Here is a 20,236-nt window from a genome sequence, read left to right on the forward strand (position 1 = left end):
CACCCAGAACCATCAGCAAACCCATGCCTATGGGCTGACACCTTCTTGCCCAGCTTTCCCCAGCCCCCCGGATGGCACATTTCCAGCAAGTTCCACCGCTGCAACACCACGGTGACTTCTGTGGTACCAAGTGGGCCCAGCTGCGCCCCCTATAACAGGTCTGGTGTGGGGGCCTTCCCCCTCAGCCAGCAGCTTTTTAACTGTTCCTTTCATGTGCTCTTCTTACACTCCCTAGTGTTACTCCAATCCTCTGTTACAGTTGATAAGTTTTTATGTTAAACCTTCCCTGTTCAGAGGCGCCTGGGTGGCTCAGTGGGTTAGAGCTTCTGCCTTTGGTCAGGTAATGATCCCAGGGTTGGGCTCTCTGCTCAGCGGGGAGCCTGTTTCCCCGCCCCCCCCCACCCCTGCCTGCCTCTCTGCCTACTTGTGATCTCTCTGTCAAAGAAATAAATAAAATCTTAAAAAGAAAGAAAGAAAGAAAGAAAGAAAGAAAGAAAGAAAGAAAGAACGTCCCTGTTCAAATTACTGTGGAGTTTTCTCTCCAGAATGGACCCTGACTGATAGATTCACATAGTAACATTTATATAGCATCGACTAGGTACCAGGTACATTTTTAAGCAATCTGTGAAATATTTAAGATATATATTCACTTAACTCTGAAAGGCAATAGGTACTTTTATTATCTCAGTTTATGAGTGGAGAAACTGAGGCACAGAGAGGTGCCTTTTCAGGAACTCTTCTTCCTGGTGTTGAATATATCCACACCACGAGCAGGGTAGACTCTGGCTCTACTCCACAGGGCACTGGCAACACCCCTGTCATATCCCTGAGTGCCTGTCCCTGTGCCAGGCCCATCACAGAGTTCTGTAATGCTTCGTTACTGTTAGTATCACTCATTCCCTGTTGCTCTGAGGGGAGGCTGGGCCACACTGTGAGGAGGGTCTCCCTAGTTGGCCATAAGCCGGTTGAGGCAGGGGGGCCTTGGTGGAGGGTGCTGGGTCACAGCTGAGCTGGCAACTTCAAAGTGCCTCCTACTTCAAGATTTCATGATTCCCTCAGGTCGCAAGGGTTTGCATACTGGTTTCATGGGGGGCAGTGATTCCTGCCCGACTTCTGCTATCAAAACCATGAGAACCCAGGCTGGTGTCAACTTACCTCCAGGTGTCTTGGGGGTAGCCCTGGGGTATCAGGACCACCGGAGATGGGAAACGTCTCAGGACAGAACGGCAGGCGAGGAGGGTCCCCCTCCCAGCGGAGCCTAACCCTGGGTTCCAGACAGAGCTCCATCGGGCGAGTCTGTGGGCCTGCAGCCTCCAGGACTCCATACCGTTGACTGTTGTGGGTGAGGAAGGAAGGAAGCGATAAGTGTGTTTTGGGCGGAGGTGCCTGAGAAGAGAGACCGAAGAAATGGGCAGTGGAAGAACAATATGGGGCCTGTTCCCCGTCTGCCCCTGGGAACTAAGTCTATTCCTTGTGAAGACTTTATCCCACCCCCCCCCGCCTTTTTTAAGATTTTATTTGCTTATCTAAGAGAGAGGGAGAGAACGCACCTAAGGATGAGCAGGCAGATGCAGCGGGGGAAGCAGGCTCCCCACTGAGCGGGAAGCCAGATGCGGGACTGGATCCCAGGCCCCTGAGATCAGGCGCTGAGCTGAAGGCAGACGCTTAACAGACTGAGCCACCCAGGTGCCTGCTCCCCACGTTAAAAAAAAAAAAAAAGAATCTTTTTTTTTTTTTTTAAAGATTTTATTTATTTATTTGACAGAGATCACAAGTAGGTAGAGAGGCAGGCAGAGAGAGAGAGGAGGAAGCAGGCTCCCCGCGGAGCAGAGAGCCGGATGCGGGGCTCGATCCCAGGACTCTGGGATCATGACCTGAGCCGAAGGCAGAGGCTTTAACCCACTGAGCCACCCAGGTGCCCCAAGAATCTTTTTTTTTAACGTGAAGATTTTCACAAGGGTCTTGGGGCGGCTCAGGACCCAAGTAGAGGCTCCAGGGTCAGGGTGAGAGGACGAGACAGGGAGTGGGAGGGAAGTCTTCCTAGCCACACAGAGCACAGTGGGACCCTGGGCTGGGGCCTCCAGGCTGGTGCAGCTCTGTTCCTGTTACTCCGGGGCTCCCCCCTGAATAGATGCAGGCCCAGGGGCAGCGCCTCTCAGAGGCTGGGAGGGGGCTGAGCTCTCAGTGTCTCTTCATCCACACAGGGCACCTCTGAAAGGCCTGTTGGTGGGCCCAGGCACGACAACGTCTGGAGGCTCCCAAGGGGACCTGGGCAATGCTTCTGGAGAGTGTCCCAGGCCCCGAGGTGTGCAGAATAAAGTGGTCAATGTGAGCCTGTCTGCTAACGCAGCTCTCTGGGTCAGAATTTGCCCGAGTGTATTGGGTTTGGTGAGGAGAACAGGGGCACACAGTGTGCTTAGGGAGGTGAGATACAGAGGTGGAACGTCTTGGGAAGCTCTTACAGGAGTTCCCAGAAAGTCTTCCGGTCTGGTCCAGGTCCTTCCTGCAAGAGAACAGGGCAGCAGAGGAGGCTGTGTTTTGTTTTGTTAGGGAAGTCGAGGCACCAGACAGCCTGGCTCACTCCGGGTTTGAACTCTGCATCTGGGGCAGCTCGGGGCCACCGGTATTCTGTACCAGCAACTCAGGGCGGAGTGGCCATCAGGCTGGGACTTAAAGTTCCTCTGAAGCCCAGTCAGCATCTGGAGACGGGAGCAGAGGGGTTTGCTTTGAAGGAGATGAGACAGCTACAGGAGTTGCCCTCCCTCACCTCCCTCAGCTTCCACCCGGAGGGGGTGTGGGGGAGTGGGGGATGAAGGGGTGGGGAGGTAGGAGGAAGGGGGAGGAATGGGGAAGGGATGGGACAAGGGGGGAGTTGTGGGGGAGGGTGGGGGGGGGGGACGATGTGGGCCAGGTTAAGGGAGGGCCAGAAAGGCTCCCAGCCAGAACGGGTAGGATTAAGAAGTGACTATGGCTCTTTCTGACTTTACTAGCAGAATTGATGGGCTCAGAACACAGATCTGGAAGTGTAGTAATGGAAAGGAGCACCAACTTGGAAAGTGCCAAACAATATTTTATCTTAAAATATATATGTATGTTTCTCTTAATCTCACAAAACAAACTGAGGGTTGCTGGGGAGAGGGGGTTTGGGGGGGGTGGGGTTATTATGGACATTGGGGAGGGTATGTGCTATGGTGAATGTGATAAAGTGTGTAAACCTGGCGATTCACAGACCTGTACCCCTGGGGAAAAAAATATATGTTTATAAAAGAAATAAAAAAAATTAAAAAAAAATATATATATATGTATGTTTAATTTGCATTTGGCTTTGGAATCCTGGGAATAATTCTTTTTGGAAAAGATTAATCTTCCCCCACTTTATCCCTCTTCCAGCTTTTTGAAGAACTTGACTCAGAGTAAGCACCAGCTAAATGAGTGGGACAAAAAAATCTGGGGGGGTGGGGGTGGCAGACCGGGAGGCCCCTTGGAAGTTAGTATTTTTTTTTTTTTTAAGATTTTATTTATTTATTTGACACAGAGAAGTAGTGAGAGAGAGCACAGGCAGAGGGAGAGGAAGAAGCAGGTTCTCCACCGGGCTGGATCCCAGGACCCAAAGATGACAACCAGACCCGAAGGCAGATGCTAAACTAACTGAGCCACCCAGGTAGGTGCCCCAGGAAGTTTTCAAGAATGTTCAAAAATCCAAGCACTGGATAAGTATAGACTAGGTATGTAAACCTAGTATGTAAACTCTGTAAAAGTTTCCTCTGAAAATAATTCTTTATGAGATTCTTCATAAATTTAATTCACGAATTTGGAGTTTTAGCAGTTGAATAATTTTTGGAACAAGGATCTGACCTTTTGGTTGGAAAAGCAAATAATATCTGGGTTGAGGCGCCAGGGTCTGGGTAGGTCTGGGGGATGGAGGGCTGCTACTTTCTATTGTAATTTTTACACAGGAGTAAAAAGAGTATCCATCAATATAGATCAAGGGGCACTAAGTCTTTCCCGTTGATGATAACTATTTCACAAGCGTCAAGAGGCAGTCTTTTCAAGGGGTTGCCAAATGGACCCATCTGAGGAGAACCTCCTCCTCTCCCAGACAAGTGTTCCCTCTCCCAGTCTCCATGCTGGGCACGCCTCAGCAGCACTTAGCCTGTCAAAAACCATAGTTTCCATCAATCTACCCTATGGCCTCCAAAAATGTCTGTCCTGTCAACCATTTCTGTGCGTGGAGATGGAGGTGGTGGGGGATATCATGGGCTGAATTGTGTCATTCCCCCCAACTCATACGTTGAACCCCCCAGTACCACAGAATGTGACTGTATTTGGAGATAGGGCCCTTGAAGAGGTAATTATGTTAAAATGAGGTCACTGGGCTGGGCCCTAATTCAATGACTGGCATCCTTCTAAGAAGAGGAGATCAGGACACACGTATGCTGAAGGGTGGCCCTGTGAGGATAGAGAGGAGAAGTGGGCCAGCAACAAGCCGGGGAAAGATGCCTCAGAAGAAACAAACCCACCAGCACATTCCAGCCTCCGGAGTTGTGGGAGAATAAATTTCTGTTATTTAGCCACAGAGTCTGGGGTACTTTTTTATGACAGCCCAAGCAGACCAACATAGTGGGGGAGGTAACAAAGTGGATAGGGAAGAAGCTTCTAGAACCCTGAGGCGGCCAGTGCTGAGGACACTTAGGAGGGTGGCCTGTTAAAAGAAGATAAGCCTCGGAGCTGTTGGACTGGGAGATGGCCTGGGGGCAGGTCTGGGATCTGGAAGCAGAGCCCTGGAAGTCAGAGCCAAGATTCCAGATAGATCAGCTGTGGGAGGGAGCGCTGGAGGGGCTCACTTGCTCGCTCCACCCACCAACATCCTGATATACTGCCCCTCCATTCCAAAGGAGGTCGAGCCTGTGACTACCAGGAACATGAAGGAATAGCCAAAAGTACTCGAGAACCATTTCCTAAGATGTGAAACACAAGCCAGGGTTCTGTTTGTTCTCTGGCAATGTAAACATTACAGATTTTTATTAAGAGAGAAAATAAAAAGCAAAGACTCCACATGAGGCTCTACAGAGAGAATCCGAACACAGAAAAGTTCAAGGAATCTGGCCTTTGCCAACACCGTAGCTCTGTGGGGCCTCAGATGGCTGCCCAGGTGGACAGTCATGTCCGGGGGTTCATTAGGACTCTGGGGGGGGGGGAGGCCCTGAGCACTTTTGCCTTCATGGACCCTTTTCTACATCAAAATAGTATTTAGAGTTGTATTTTACAACCGGGTTGCTCTAAAGATGAAAGTGCTAATATTCTATATCAAAGTATTTTAAGCCTAAAAGTTTATGTCTTCCTTCTGATTTTAAAATAAATTAAAACATTCCCGGGGGGGCCCTTCCAGTGTGCTGGGCCCGGGGGCCTGCTTAGCCTCATGGGTGAATGGGCTCCGGTCCTGGTGTGGGGGCCCTTGGAGCTCGGAGGGGTCAACGAGGGCTGGAAGATGGAAAAACAGGCTTGGTTCTTGGCGGAACCCGGCAGAGAGTGTGGCACAAGGTGACGAGGCCAGGCCCCTGCCATTGGCTGCTGCGTAGTCGTCCGTCCGTCCGTCCGACACCGCCCCCCCCCCCCCCCCCCCCCCCACACCCAGAAGAGGAGGGGGCGCCTTAGCCCGGTCTGGGGGGGGGGGCCCTTGGCGCTGCCCCGCCCGCCCCTCTCCCCGAGGGCGCGTGGAGTCTCCCTTTGGAGCCGGGAGGCTGGCGCAGAGCCTGGGGGCTGGCTGAAAGGGGGGTCAGGTGTACGTGTGGGGGGGATGGGTGTGGCGCTCTGGGGCAGGAGGTGGGGAGGCTCACAAGATGTGGTTTTGCTACCTCGCCCCCCAGGCCGTAACCCAGCAGAGACTCACTCTGCGTCTTCCCCGATACCCAGCACAGTTCCGGCCCGTGGACCACTGAGAGGTTCTTTTTTATCGAGAACCACTAAGTTCGTGTCCACGTGACGGTAGACTCAACCAGCTGACCGAACCCTCGGCCCGAAGGTCACAACAGTTCCGAGCAGCAGGAGGCGCCCCAGCGCTGGGAGTTAGAGCTGGCGGGGCCAGGGGTGGGAGCCTCGGGCTTGGGCTTGGGTGGCCCGAGGAGGGCAGGGGCTGCAGGAAAACTGGGGGTGGAGGAAAATGCCAGAGGGTTCGGAGACTGGGCTATACCCTGACGCTGAGGCAGCAGCCGACGGAGGCAGCTTCGGTCTAGAAAGCCCTCCCAGGCAGGAGGGGGCCCGTTTAAAAAATCAAATGTTTATCCGCCTCACCCCAACCCCACCTCTGAAAAGCCCTTTCCCAGCCTGGGAGCTCTGTCCCCAGACTCCTTGCTTCCTCCCTGAAAGGGCAAGAACGGCTCTGTGTCAGTCCGGGAACACGCCACATGAATGATTGAACGGAAAAACCTGAGCTAACCCTCCCTTCCGGAGGCTTTGAGTCCCAATAGCCTTTCTGATCATGGCTTGCCTTTGCCAAAACATGAACAAGGAGGGGCGCCTGGGTGGCTCACCCTGTTAAGCCTCTGTCTTTGGCTCAGATCATGGTCCCAGGGCCTTGGGATTGAGTTCTTCATGGCCGGGTGGGGGTGGGGGGTGTGGAGGGTGTCTGTGCTCAGCGGGGAGCCTGCTTCTCCCTCTGCCTGCCTCTCCTGCATGTTCTCTGTCAAATAAGTAAATAAAATCTTTTTAAAAAACCCATAAACAAGAGGGAAAAAGGATAGGATCCCCTCTTCAGAGGGGCCACCCCTGAAGCCTACATAAAGCTGTCCCCCCCAGGGGTCCATGTGGCCCTGGCAGCAGCTGGGGGGCAACAGGAGGGAGCAGTCGTGGGGGTGGGGCGACAGTCAGGGATGGGTGCAGAGAAGCAAAGGGAGCCTGTGTAGGAAGCAGAGGGCAGAGATAGGCAGCACAGGTACTATAATTCTGAAAAACCTCCAACAATGACCTGGTTCTTTTATAAGTTCCCAGATTGCTGCATTTGCTTTGAAAGCATGGTGGGGAATTAGGCTGGGTCAGGAAGAGTGGGGTGCCAGAGGGAGAAGTGGGGGTTAGGGCCTCACCTCTAAGGCCTGGGCCTCGTCCTCGTCTCTTCTCAGCTTTCTCACAATTTATGCAGATAGAAGATGAAGCCCAGACAAGTTCAGTCATTTGCTCAGGGTCACAAGGCAAGTGGGCAGAAAAATCTGGAAAGCAAGATCCAGATAACTGGCCCTAGGCTAGCGTTCTTTGTTTCTAGTCATGGAGCTGTTCCGAGAATGAGGACAGCTCTCCTCCGAGAGTGGGCTGCAGGATAGTTTCTCCGGTGTTCGATTCCCACCAGTTCTTTATCATCTCCCAAATCAGTCCACAAAACCTGTCTCAGCAGAGCCCCTCTGGGCTCTCTCCACCTGACTGCCTCCCTTTCTGCCTGCAAGGCTATGCCTCCAGTGGGCTTTTGGCATTCTACCTCCAGACCTCCCTTCTCTTCTCCGGGGTTCACAGGACAGAAACAGGTGAACGCCAGCTTGGCTCCACGCGGCCCCCTCGCAGGCCCTTCGCTCCCTGGGTCTGAAGGAGACCAGCACTAATGGCCCTACGGTGGACCTCGAGGCGACCCCCGCAGGTGGTTTGATGTGTTTGTGGATCATTCCTGATCATTGGATTTAGCCTTTGCTGGTGCTCAGTGCTTTCCGCATGTAGTAGGTAAACCTTCCAGCAACCCTCTCGTTGAGGCCAGCTGTTACCAGCACTTCACAGATGAGAAGCTGAGATTTAAAAGGACTGAGTAGAATGAGGGACAAGGGACAAATCTTCCTCACAGAAGAATTCCAAACATAAATGTGAAGACTCTTCCTTGTAAGAGGTGTGGCTGCATGCCCTTGTCCTCGAAGGTGGACTGGATTTAGTGACTGGCTTCAGAGTCATAGAAGCAGGAAGGTGAAATGGTAGGTATGACCTCAACCCATACGCACATCCTCACTGACCTCCTTTTCTAAGCCAACGAAGAAGCGTGATTTCTGTTTTTAGCAGGAACAAGGTTGAAGCCAGCATGCACTCACACTGAGGGGTCTCATCTGGGTTGGGCATGGGAAGGATTGGGGGGCAGGTCAAAAGGCCATGAGGTAGGGGGGCCGAAGACAGGGTGTGGTGGAGGTGAGGGACTGTCAGAAGTGAAGCAGGACCGTCAAGCTCCAAGGGGGCTGAGCGGTTGGTCATTGTGGCTGCCCGAAGGAACACAAAGGAGGAGTGTGGGAAGGAGGATTTCTCCCTCCAGGATATATGGGATCGGGGTGCTGGCAACTGAAAGGAGGCTGGGACAGGGCATAGAGTGTCTCCCCACGAAAGGTTATCTGGTCGCATGTCACTCTGCTGCTCCTGATGCGGCCACGCTGTGGCGGGGGGGGCACTAAAGAAGGCCTGGGGGTCTTTAGTGGGCCCTGGAACCCTCTCCCCCGCAGGTGTGGCAAAACAGGGCAGGACAAGAGTTCCTGACATATGGAATCATAAGAGATGCAAGTTCACTTTTAAACTGTTTAGGGTCCTCAGCTACCTGAGTCACCTATTTCCTAAAAGGACTTTGCCTTCCTTGCCATTTCCACTGGGCCTCACCGAGGAGGGGGAGGTTGACCTGGCTCTTGTTCATTCAGCGGGGGGCTCTCTCCTGCTGCCCCCGCCCCCTGTTTACAGCCAGCAGAGGGGCACGGCTCACATCCCAGCCCCGACTCCGAGAAATCTCCTCCCCCCATCTGCAAATATGAACCCACTCCCAGGTCTGTGTGCACCCCCGAGCCAGGACAAAGGGACATTTAGTGATGCAGTGTCAAGTCTTGGAGCAGAATAACATGCAGACAATGTGCTCATAGGATTGGATGACCCCTTTCCCTCTGTCCATCCAGAGTGATGCCAAATGACTGGTGAAGCCCCCGTCTGGCAAGAAGAAGTAGGACCCAGGAGAGGAAGAGAAGTTAGAGGAAAGAGAACCATGAAGGAGAAGGGGCCCTCTAGTAGATGAGCTGTTGAGTGGCCCTGCAGGCCAAGTCTGCAGGTCTCCAGGCATCAGGGAGCTGGGGGAGACAGTACACAGAATGGGGTACAGGGATTGTCTCAACACGTACACCTCGTCCTGCCCTGGCCAATTTGTGTTTGGAAGGTAGGACTTGAGCTAGGAGCAAAGTACTAAACTGTACATTTTCTAGACTGTGTGTGCTTGGCTGGCTAACACAGTAACATTATCTAGCCAGGAACCCTTTCATCTACAAGGAAGGACTCATACTCATGAAGACCGGAGATTTTGGGGGGAATAATTTACTTATTTATTTATTTTATATATTTGTAGAGAGAGAGCACACAAGCAAGGGGAGCGGCAGAAGGAGAGAGAATCTCAAGCAGACTCTCCCCTGAGCACGGAGCCCAACATGGGCTCCATCTCATGACCCTGTGAACATGACCTGAGCTGAAACCAAGAATTAGATGCTTAACCAACTGAGCTCACCCAGGCGCCCTGAAGATTGAAGATTTGAAGTGTGGTAATCATGTAGCGTTGTAACTTTGCATTAATTCACCTGCCTCTGCAACTAGGCAGTGAGCTCCTGGAAGGTAGGGTGAGTCCAGCCAGCACCCCATGGAGCAGAAGAACCACCCAGCAGAGTCCTGCCAGAATTCCTGACCCACAGAATTGGGAGAAATGAGAAATGTCTTGCAACTGGGTAACTGAAGGAAGGAGGGAACAGACAGGGGACTGCAGCTCGTCTGGGAATCCTGATTTATTTCTACAAAGAAGAATGAAGTCAGTGGCTGGAGGCACCTTATAGCACCCTGATGGCTCAACAGACATCTGACTCCTGTCTCAGGAGACTCCAAATGGGTTCAAATAGAATTCAGCTCCATTCAGCAGCTCTAAGACTCGATGTGGTACAGTGCATCAGCTTCTGCTCTAAAGCCCCCAACAACATGGGGCCCCCAGGCCCCCAGGGCACCCAGCCATTGGTTCTGGTCTGATGCTCCCTGATTGTCTCCATGGTTGGTCCTCCTGGATACCCTCTCTCCTGAGTTAACTGCTCCCTCCTCAGGTCCCAGAGCCTTGGGTCCCCAGCCTGGTGTGGTGTGTGGGTGCAGAGGGGCTTGCTGTGCTGCCTTGTCATTTCTCATTCATCTCTTGGCCTTTCCTGCTGGTCTGTGCCGTGACCGTCTTCAATTCTCAAAGCACCAGTATTGGCACCTGCCATTTCATGAAAACGTTTGAAGCGGGGGGACGCACAGGGAGCCCCATCAGCTCGGCCTCGCTCCTCCAGTTGGGAATGGAGCTCCAGGGGACTGAAATTTGTTTTCATGATTTTAACTTTTTATTGTGTGACAACATACAACTTTTTATTGTATGGTTAACAGTGTTAACCATACACAAAAGTAGGAGCAATTATAGGAACAAATCTTCATGTAGGTTCATCTAGTTTCAATGATTATCAATATTCTGATGTTTTTGTTTTATCCTCTGTACTTTTTTTTCCTGGAATATTTAAAAAACAAATCCCAGATATCATATAATTTCACCCTAGAACAATCCAAGAATGTGAGATTGTGATGTAGGATCAATGAACTTCTGGGTTAAATGAACCTCAGAAGTCATCCTGTGTTCCAGCAGGCCGGTCCAGGCTGGCAGTCTGGGCAGTGGGGCCAGCCCAGGGAAGAGCCCCCCGCCCCGCCCAGGAGGGCCTCGAATGCACAGTGCAGCCTGTCATCTGCCCTCTGCTTCCTTTGCTGCAGCTGCCCTTAGGGACTGTCATTTCCACTTTACAAGCAAGGCAGTTTATGCTTAGGCTGTCACTAGCCCATGGTCCCTCACCCTGTCGATGGGGGTGGAAGCGGGATTCTCCCCCACTTCTTTGGAACCCCACAGCCCAGGCTTGCTTGACTGCGCCACCCGTTTGGGCCCCACATCCTCTTCTCAGTTTACCAAGCCCAGAGCAGTCGCGAACGCTCCCTTCCCAACGGCGAGCAGTGGAGGGCAGGCTCCTGTGTTTCTCCTGGTTGGTGGTGAATGGTGCTTTTGAAAAGGTGGTTGGTCAGGTTAAATCTTAATCTGAGAGCTAGGTTTTAGGAAAAGCATGATGTGAGTGGGAGATGGTTTTATGGGGGGGCTTCAAAGTGATCCTCAAGACACACACTATTGGGAACTTGCCGCCCCCATGCCCGGGACTGCTGGGTCTCTGGCCCAGCCCTGCCCACGCTGCCGTGAGCCTCATTCCCCATTGTATCTCCTGGCCTTTGATGTCGGCTAAACCCAATTCATCTCTTTCATATCACTACAAAGGAGCCTCCTAATTACTTTGTTTAGACAGCCTCTTTCCCAAATATGAAACATTTGGTCTTCCCAGGCCCCTCAAGCACCCAACACCATCCAGGTTGTTGCAAAATCTACTTTCCCCACACTGGTTGGCAGATGCTTTCCTCTTCATTACCAGCCTCCCTAGGCAAATCTGGACATGTCACCCCTCTCCACACATACATTCTTTCCCCCGTGCAGGCTGCTCTAGGATACAGCCCTTCCTCTGGGAGAGGGTCCTTGTAGGAGGGTTCTCAGTCCTGGTGGAAACCTCTGGAGAAGTCTCATGGAAATGACAATGCTTCCCTCCCTCAAGGACTCAGGGGTGGCCTGTCACTGGTGAGGAAGGCTTGTGGGAGAAGCTTTGCCCTTGGTGGTGGCAGGTCCTGCCCAGGTCCTCCAGGAGGTGTCTGTGTGTCTCATAGGCCCTCCTTCTCCTTCAAAAAAAACCACTCTCATTCTGGATCACCCTCTCCTCAACCCAATCTCAAGGGCCCTGCCACCCTCCCCTAGGTAGGGAAGTCTCACATTGCCTCTAATACTCCTCCCTTCTAATGCCTCCTTCCTGGTCCCATGACCCTTCACACTTGGTGTCATAGGTACTACCTGAGCTACACTCCTCCACGTCACCCTGTCCTGCTGTCTCTCCATGATGTAGGCTGGTCCCGGAGTGGGGGGCTCCCTGCTTTGGGGCTGCTCCCTGGATGTCTTTCCTATCTCCACATGGGCCTTGTTGCTCTGGCTGAGCAGAAAACAGCCTGCTCTCCTCCTGCCAATGCGGGGAGCAGGGAAGCTGTCCGAAGGGATGCTGGAGCAAAGGTTTTTTCCTTCTTTCCTTCACTCCCTTCCTCCCTCCCTTCCTGCCTTCAAAACTTTCTCCTTTCTTTCAACGTTTTACTATGAAAAATGTCAAACATCGCAAAAGCAAAGAGCATAATGAAACCCCACATAACAACTGTCAACTCAAGCCAGGCTTGTTTCATCCAGACCTCCTCCCTCCACACTGCCCCTACCTCCACCACCTGGACCACATTGGGGCTAATTCCAGGCACCATATCCTTTCGCCTGTAAACACTTCACCATGTATCTCTAAAAGGCAAGGACTTTTAGAAAAACAACCACAATATCACTTCTAAAAATACAAACAATTATTTTTTTTTTCAAGATTTATTTTTTATTTATTTGACAGAGAGAAAGATCAGAAGTAGGCAGAGAGAGAGAGAGAGGCAGAAGCAGGCTTCCGGGCAGAAAGCCTGATGCGGGGCTCAATCCCAGGACCCTGAGATCATGACCTGAACCAAAAGCAGAGGCTTAACCCACTGAGCCACTCAGGTGCCCCGGCAAACAATTATTTTCTTAATAGCATCAAGGGTCCAGCCGTGATCAGATTTCCCCGAGGGTCTCATCGCTGTGCTTTCGAAGTTGGTCAGTTTGGATCTGGATCCAGACAAACAGAGATCACACACTGAGTAGGGAGACTTGAAGGGGTTGATGGAGGCCACATTGTGGTGTGGACGTGGGGTGGTTGGGGTGGGGAGGGGGGGAGGATCCTCTCCATTCTCGCTCTGCTGCTAACCCTCCAGAGCTCATCACCAGCTCGCCCTTGAACCCTCACCTGCTTTCCTGGTCAAACTCAGTTTGTGGCATGGCTTCTTTGCGTCCTCACGCTGGCCATCACCCCTGGCCAGGGTCCTTGTCTCTCTGTACTGAGTCTCCTATCTTTCCCTGGCCACACTTTCTGCTATGCCGTTTGTCTGTCTTCCCACCATGATCTCAGCAATGGTGGGGGCGGCACGTGCCTGGCACACCAGCAAGCTTATTAAATGTGGGTGGGTGGGGAAAGAACAGGAGTGCAAGTCATCATTTTCTGATTTGCTGCTTCCTCAGGTTGCTTTCATTAGGGGGGGCTTGGAAGTGCCTCCTATGTGCCATGCACCTCGGAATTCCTTAGTTAATTCTCATAATCATGGGAGCTAGTGTGATTATTATTTATCCCCACCCTACAGAAGAGGAAACTGCAGCTCTGTATGGTGGTTTAGTCAGATTTCAGGGCTGCAAGGTTATAGGCCCCCCGCTACTTGGGCTGTCAGTCCTAGCTGGAAAGTTCTAGAAAATATCAGTCATAGGGGAGCCAGGGTGGTTCTGTCACTGGGCACCTGCCTTTGGCTCAGGTTGTGATCCCAGGGTCCTGGGATCAAGCCCCACATCAGGCTCCCTGCTTGGCATTGGGAAGCCAGCTTCTCCCTCTCCCACTCCCCCTGCTTGTGTTCCGTCTCTCACTGTGTCTCTGTCAAATAAATAAATAAAATCTTAAAAAAAAAAAAAAAAGAAAGAAAATGTCAGTGATAGAGCAAGAGGTCTCCTGCTTCCCATCTGCAGGAAATGGTTCTTTCACTCTCTCTACTCCTGTCTTGCGGCAATTACCCCCTCCCCATCCAACCTTTCTCCCCCAGCCCAGTGGAGCTGGGTTCTCCTCTGCTGGCATCCTCAGTCCCCAGTGGCTGGGAGAGCCTAGAGCAGGTACTTCAAAGCCTCCTGCTTAATTGTGCCTTCTTGTGCACCATTAGGCTGGGAACAAAGTTGGAAAATTAAACACGCATTTTCACAGGCAGTCCTTGCAGGAAGGCATTGTTTGTACTCATGAGCTGGTTGCCTCAGGATGGGACCAGGCGGGAAGTACTCTGCTTCTAGGACCTGTTTACCTGCTTCGTCCTGGGTTTCCTGCTCCTCCCCCTCCACCCAGGACAGAAAGGTCGGTGGTTCTAGGGAAAGAATAGTTCCTTTGTGTTTTGTTTCTTTTCTTCCTATGCCTAATTAGGAATTATGCTTGGGAATCAAGCTAATTAATCTTTGCCAACCCCGGGGTGAGATCAAGCTCCTCACACTATCAGTGTTGATCAATAACTCACTGCTGAGAATCTGAAAACAACCGGCCCCTTTCAGCAGGGGCTTTAATGAGGATGAGGTGGATGAGGTGGAATGGCTTGGGGGAGGCTGGAACGAGGAAGTGTGGGGGCCCAGTCTGACAGGATGGAGGTGTCAGGGAAGAGGACCCTCTAGCTTGCACCTCTGAGTGTGAGGTGGCCCTCACGGGGCAGCAGGGCTTTTGAATGCCCGAGGCCCTACAAGGCAGAGGTTGGAGCTTCATTACTGTGTTGCTTTCAGACACCACCCAGTTTCTCTGAGATGCGAGGGTAAGTCACTGGGAGCACTCAGAAGATGGAGAAAAACCGTCACAGCAAATGGCTGGGTCATATTTCAGGTCAGTGTGGTTCCTGCTGCACAGCCTGCTCTCAACACTGGGCTGCTGCCTCTGCCCATCAAGGACCAAAGGTTGGGGAGAGAAGACTCAGGCTTAAAGAAAAAGATAAAACAGGTAGTTGAAGGCCAGGGAAATGGGAGAAAGCAAAAAAACAAAACAAAACAAAACAAAATCTCATAGGGCCCCAAGGGACCATGCATGGAGCAGGGGAAAACGAGTCTATTTAGTTTCTAAAAAAATATGTGCTGTCCCTGGGGGTCCTCATGGCTTAGGCACTAGGTTAGATTGTCAGAGATACAGAGAGGGGCTTTGCTCCAGACGGGGAGCCAAGTGTTCTGTTTCTTGCCAAGGAGACAATCAAGAAACAGAGAAGAGAAAGTGGTAGCTGAAAGAGACTGTGGAACTGAAGAAACCAGAATGGTTTTATGACCTTTGGAAGTCCTAGTCTCTATCATATCAAATATGTTAAGGGGCACCTGACTGGCTCAGCTGGTAGAGTAGGTGACTCTTAAACTCAGGTTTGTGAGTTCGAGGCCCACATTGGGTGTAGAGATTACTTAAAACCTTATAAATTACTCCCCCCTCCCCAAATAAATATGTGAACATGAGCTCAAATCCTACATTAAAAAGTGTTTTTATTCTGCTATGAAATTTTGAGGAATGGGATTCACCCTTCTCAATAACGTGTAGGTTTACTTGACTGTGGAACGGCCAGAGTTAGGAATGGCAATTTTTCAAACACCTATTGGCCTGTTGAGCTCCGCTATGGTCCCAGCGACTGCTCCGCAAACCCTCTGGGTTTTGCCAGTTTGTAGGAAGTAGCACCCAGGTGCCAGGGAGGCCTGGCCACCTCCACCTCCCCTTGAGGGAGAACCTGCCGGGGGAATTCGCGGTCAGCCTGCAGGCGCCGCACCTTTGCTGCAGTGTTCCCAAGGTCTGTCTTCCCAGGTGACCAGCAGGAAATGCTTCGACACGACAGGGACGTCACTGCCTTACCATTTCTGCCCAACACAAGAGCAAGGAGCGATCTTCATGGACTCCATCGGACTGCTCGGGGACTTTCTCGAGGCAGCTTGAGGCTCTTCCTACCTAATTCTTTTTCCTTCTCCCTTCCTTCATGGATGTCAGACCTGTATCATGGTAAAGCCATTCCCTGGCTACTCCTGCTTCCTTTCCCTTTTGTTTCCCACTTGTACTACTGCCAACAAATCCCTCTAACTCCACGTTGGCATCGGCTTCCTGAGGACTCAATCTGACGCAGCTACCAACCCACAGTGTAACTGGCCAAAGCCTACCTGCTCACTCCTTTGAAATGTGAAGGCTTAAACAACAGTCCCGTAGGAGGGTGCTGAAAATAAATGTTTCTTTGGATTGCCCCAAAAGAACGTAGATCACTTAGGGTTGATTGGACCACCATGACCTCTCACAGGATGGCTAATGAGGATGATTCCTGGGAGTTGGTTTTAAGGAAAGCTACTATTTATTTAAAAAATATTTATCATTTATTGAGTACTTATGTGACAGGAACCATGGTAAGAGCTTTCCATACATTGTTTCATTCAGTACTTAAACACAATTCTAATACCTGTCTCCATTTTTCAGGTGAGGAAATGGAGCTAATTAGGTGAGCTTGGATTTGAACTGAGGACTGTTTGATGCCAAAGCTAATACTCTTTAATCATGACACACACAAACAGTACACATGCGTATACACATGATGTCATTCAAACTTTGAGTTCCATAGAAGAAAAAATATATGAACCAGAGGAGAGGAAAAACAAAAGAAAAAAATGTGTAGAGGAAACAAAAACAAAGCCACTGAATAAAATTGGCCTAAACATCGATAAAGCAAGAAAAGAAAACAAGGGCAGGGAGGTTTTGTTGAAGTTTTAAATGTCCTGATCTGTTACTGTGCTCTTAGAGACATACAACCTCTCTGGGCCTCAGTTTTTATAATCTATTAATGAGTCAGTGGATGAGATGGTCTCTAGATGTCATTTCAGGTCTAACATTCTGTATTTCCTTCTTAGAGTTTTTTTATTTAGTTTACTGTTTTATATAAAGAAAAATCAAAGTACAATGTTTAAGTGGTTTCACCATATCTCAAAATTAGTAAAATTATCTGTTGGGCCTCCAGTGTGAACAGTGGACTTTACAATTAACCAAGAGAAGCAATTTGCCAGGATCCCAAGAGGGTGTGATCACAACCATGGCTATCTTATATACAGGCCCTAGAGAAACTTTGTCCAGAAGTTTGTCCACAGTTTGTCTCAGGTTCTTGCTTGGCATTAAGTCCTCATGGATAGTCTCTATGCATATTTTTACTGGTGATGGGTAGGTGGCATTGTGTGATTGAAAACCTAGATGAAAAGAGAATTTTTTAATCTGAAAACAGTAAATAATATCAGGCCCTACTTACGACAGAGGCTTTTTGGTTTTTTGGTTGGTTTTTGTGTGTGTTTTTTTTTAAGGATTTTAAAAATTTATTTGTCAGAGCGATAGACAGCACAAGTAGGCAGAGTGGCAGGCAGAGAGAGAGAGAGAGAGAGAGAGAGAGAGAGAGAAGCAGACTCCCCGCCAAGCAAGAAGCCCAATTTGGGACTCGATCCCAGGACCCTGAGATCATGACCTGAACCGAAAGCAGATGCTCAACGACTGAGCAACCCAGGTGCCCCATGACAGAGGCTTTTTGTAAGAAAAGGGATTTTAAACACAAAGTATTTTGAAAACTTGATTTGAAAAGCCTCATTTGAGTGTTTTCCCATCTTTGCTTTCCTCTTGATCTGCAAGAGAGATTTGAACTACTAATCACTGTTTGGTCAACCTCCAGAAAAAGGCTAAAAGGCCACTATCCATAAAGAGGGCAAGGGGAGAAATACACAAGCCAGGGCAACTACAAAGTAGATTACCAACTTAGTTCCACAAGCCTGATTCTGTCCTGATAGGCTTCCCAGATAATGTAGATAATGCAGATTATGAAAAGCACTGTCAGCCTTAAAAATTCTCACCACACACACAGAAAGCAATTATGTGAGGTGCTAGGTATGTTAACTAACCTTACTATGGTAGTCATTTTTTGCAATATATACAGATTTCAAAACATAATATTGTCCACCTTAAACTTACACAATGTTATAATGTCAATTAATTATATATTGATAAAGCTGGAGGGAAAAAAGAAAAGCAGTGTGGGAGGAATCAGATGGAGACAAGAGCAAAATGCGTTATTCTTTAAAAGAGGAATGTAAAAAACTCACTAGTTTACTATGTTAAAAAAAAGATGGCACATTTATTGCTACATAAATGTTATATACATATTGTGTTTTCTGTTACAGTGACAGAAAAAATTTTGAACTTCTTGCTGCTGGTTGAAAAGGTTTATCAATAATACCTTGAATTTGACACAGGATACAAATCTGCAATAAACCAACAATGGAAACTGGAGAACAAGATGAGAAGCAATTCATCTCGGACAATTAGCTCTTACAATACTCCATAGGTACTACACGGTATGCTAGAATCCTACTATGGTCTTAAAATGCTATTGTAAATTTCTGGTATTAATGAACAGGTTATGGTAAATAACCCTACATTTTTACTACCTAATATAATAAAATAAAGTAAGAAACTTTTTACTGAAAACTTTTCGATTTCAAAAATCTAGAAAGAGTAATATTTAGAATTCAAGAAATTTTCTTACAAGATTATTGTATAAAAGACTAGCTACAGTGAAAAATAAGCCAAATGTTTTTTCTTTCTATTTTATGAAGGAAAGCTTCTGGGCATACTGCAAAGTCTAATATAGCGAAAAAGACAACAAGCTCTGAAGAAAAAAAGGCCAGGCAGTGGCGTATGTTCACTCACACATCATAAGCAACAACTTCTGTTTAGCTGATTTAACACTGAAATGAAGAACAAGGCCACAGATAGAGTCTGATGTAATTGGAGAATATATGCAAATTAAAGTAACCAAAAAGTCCACTAAGTTCACAAAAGACGGATTTGTTAGGAATCATCCTGATTGGAGGATCTGAAGTCCTGTCTTAATTGTTTTTGTTCTTTCAAATTAACAGAAATCTTTAAGTTACAGAGTGATTTGGGTCCATTCTTCTGTGTGCTGACTGCCTTTGTTGATATTGGCCATAAGGAATTATTAAGCCAAGACAACCTTGTTTAGCATGTTTTTCTCTCCTAGGGCTGTTGTGGTGGAAGACAGATTTCATGGAAGTTCAAAGTGATTATGGTATCTTAAAAAACAACTCTGAAGGATTAGAAACAGAGGGGTGCCTTAATGTACTGTGCTAAGATGGACTGACAAGCACTGGTTTACGGCTAATCTGGCTCATCTTCTTGGGACAGGGGCATATGGTCTGCGGTTGATTAAATCACCCACTGAATTCCTCCCCATTGACCAGCCATCCAAGTGACAGAGAAATAAAGGCAAGGATAAGGAAACACGGTGACCGTTGCTCTTGTATTCCATTAGGTAATTAGCCTCAGAGTGGTGTGTTCATTTATCACACTACCTGCCTTGGTGACTACTGGGTTTTGTTACAGTCACCATAATCACAGCCTGAAAATCTTCTTTGTATTTTAAATCCATTTTGTGCTTACTTTACAGCTAACACTTTACAAGTACTATATGTAGTACTTACTGCTTGGAAAACAAAGCAATTTCTAAGAAGTAGATTCTTCCCTTGTAATTTATACTCTTGCTATTACAAGCTTTACTATGAAATCTAGAAGCTTGAAAAGTCTTGGTTATTATTAGAAATAAAGCAATGTTTATTTTGGGGAAAATCTAGGGGACAAAATTTCCCCCTTAAAAATCTTAGCTAGGCTATGGTCACAGATGGTCTCTGTTTATTTTTGTAAGGTAAATATGCAAAGCACATAGGGCTACATGAGGATTCTGGATTGTGACCATAAACTATTCAGATTCAGAGACCAAATAAAACACCCACAAAGAGAAAATAAAAGTGAATGAAAAACGAGAGCAAGAGAAATGCTATACCAAGTAATATTTTCCTATTTCATGGAAAACACTATTCATATGGCAAAAGGATAGGAGAGGGCAAACAAAAGACTTTTCCCTTCCTTTTTAAGACACTAATAGGTATGCCGGGAATGCTAAGGGCCAATGGTTGTCACTGCTTTGTTCTGCACGTGAACAGCTTTAACGAATGCTGGCATCAGCTGAGTTTAGATCAGCTTTCCACATTAACTTTTTCCCTTTATATGTAGACCTTACAGTTCCATAACAATAAATAAAATTTGTAGTTACAATGCATTTGTCAATTCAGTTTAGGCACAAGGCAACTTCCACAATGAGTGGAGAGATCGAGACAGTCTCTGATTGTGCAGAAGCGACACACTGTTTGCAACAAAGTGATATGATGCAAACGTTTCATGGGCTGACGTTCTATCTGATGAGCTTCCTATCTTCACTTCTGATGGAAGTGTTGACCAGTTGCTTTGATCGTAGGATTACATTTGAGTTTCTTGTTTCAAGTGTTTTGTTTTTTCTTCTCCCTCCTAACAGGTTTGTGTCTTCAGATAATCTGAGTTGTCCAAGTCCTTATGAGGAGAGGTCACCTTCTATCTAGCCTACTGATAACTCTGGAACTGGGGCGGGGAAAGTCAAGGGAAAGAACAGA

At 48.6% G+C, this 20,236-nt stretch overlaps 1 protein-coding gene across 6 annotated transcripts in view; it reads right to left on the bottom strand.

Moving 5' to 3' along the window:
- Window positions 1-17,839: 17,839 nt before the first annotated feature.
- TCF12 (transcription factor 12) overlaps window positions 17,840-20,236 on the bottom strand; it is a 381,460-nt gene continuing 379,063 nt past the window's right edge. For all 6 annotated transcript variants that reach the window (XM_032864863.1, XM_032864864.1, XM_032864865.1 and 3 more), the window contains one exon: window positions 17,840-20,204. The gene's annotated coding sequence lies outside the window, so the exon portion shown is untranslated. The remainder of the gene's footprint in view (window positions 20,205-20,236) is intronic.

Source organism: Lontra canadensis, unplaced genomic scaffold (genome assembly GCF_010015895.1).
Source record: "Lontra canadensis isolate GAN:19392208 unplaced genomic scaffold, GSC_riverotter_1.0 scaffold28, whole genome shotgun sequence".
Classification (NCBI taxonomy): domain Eukaryota; kingdom Metazoa; phylum Chordata; class Mammalia; order Carnivora; family Mustelidae; genus Lontra; species Lontra canadensis.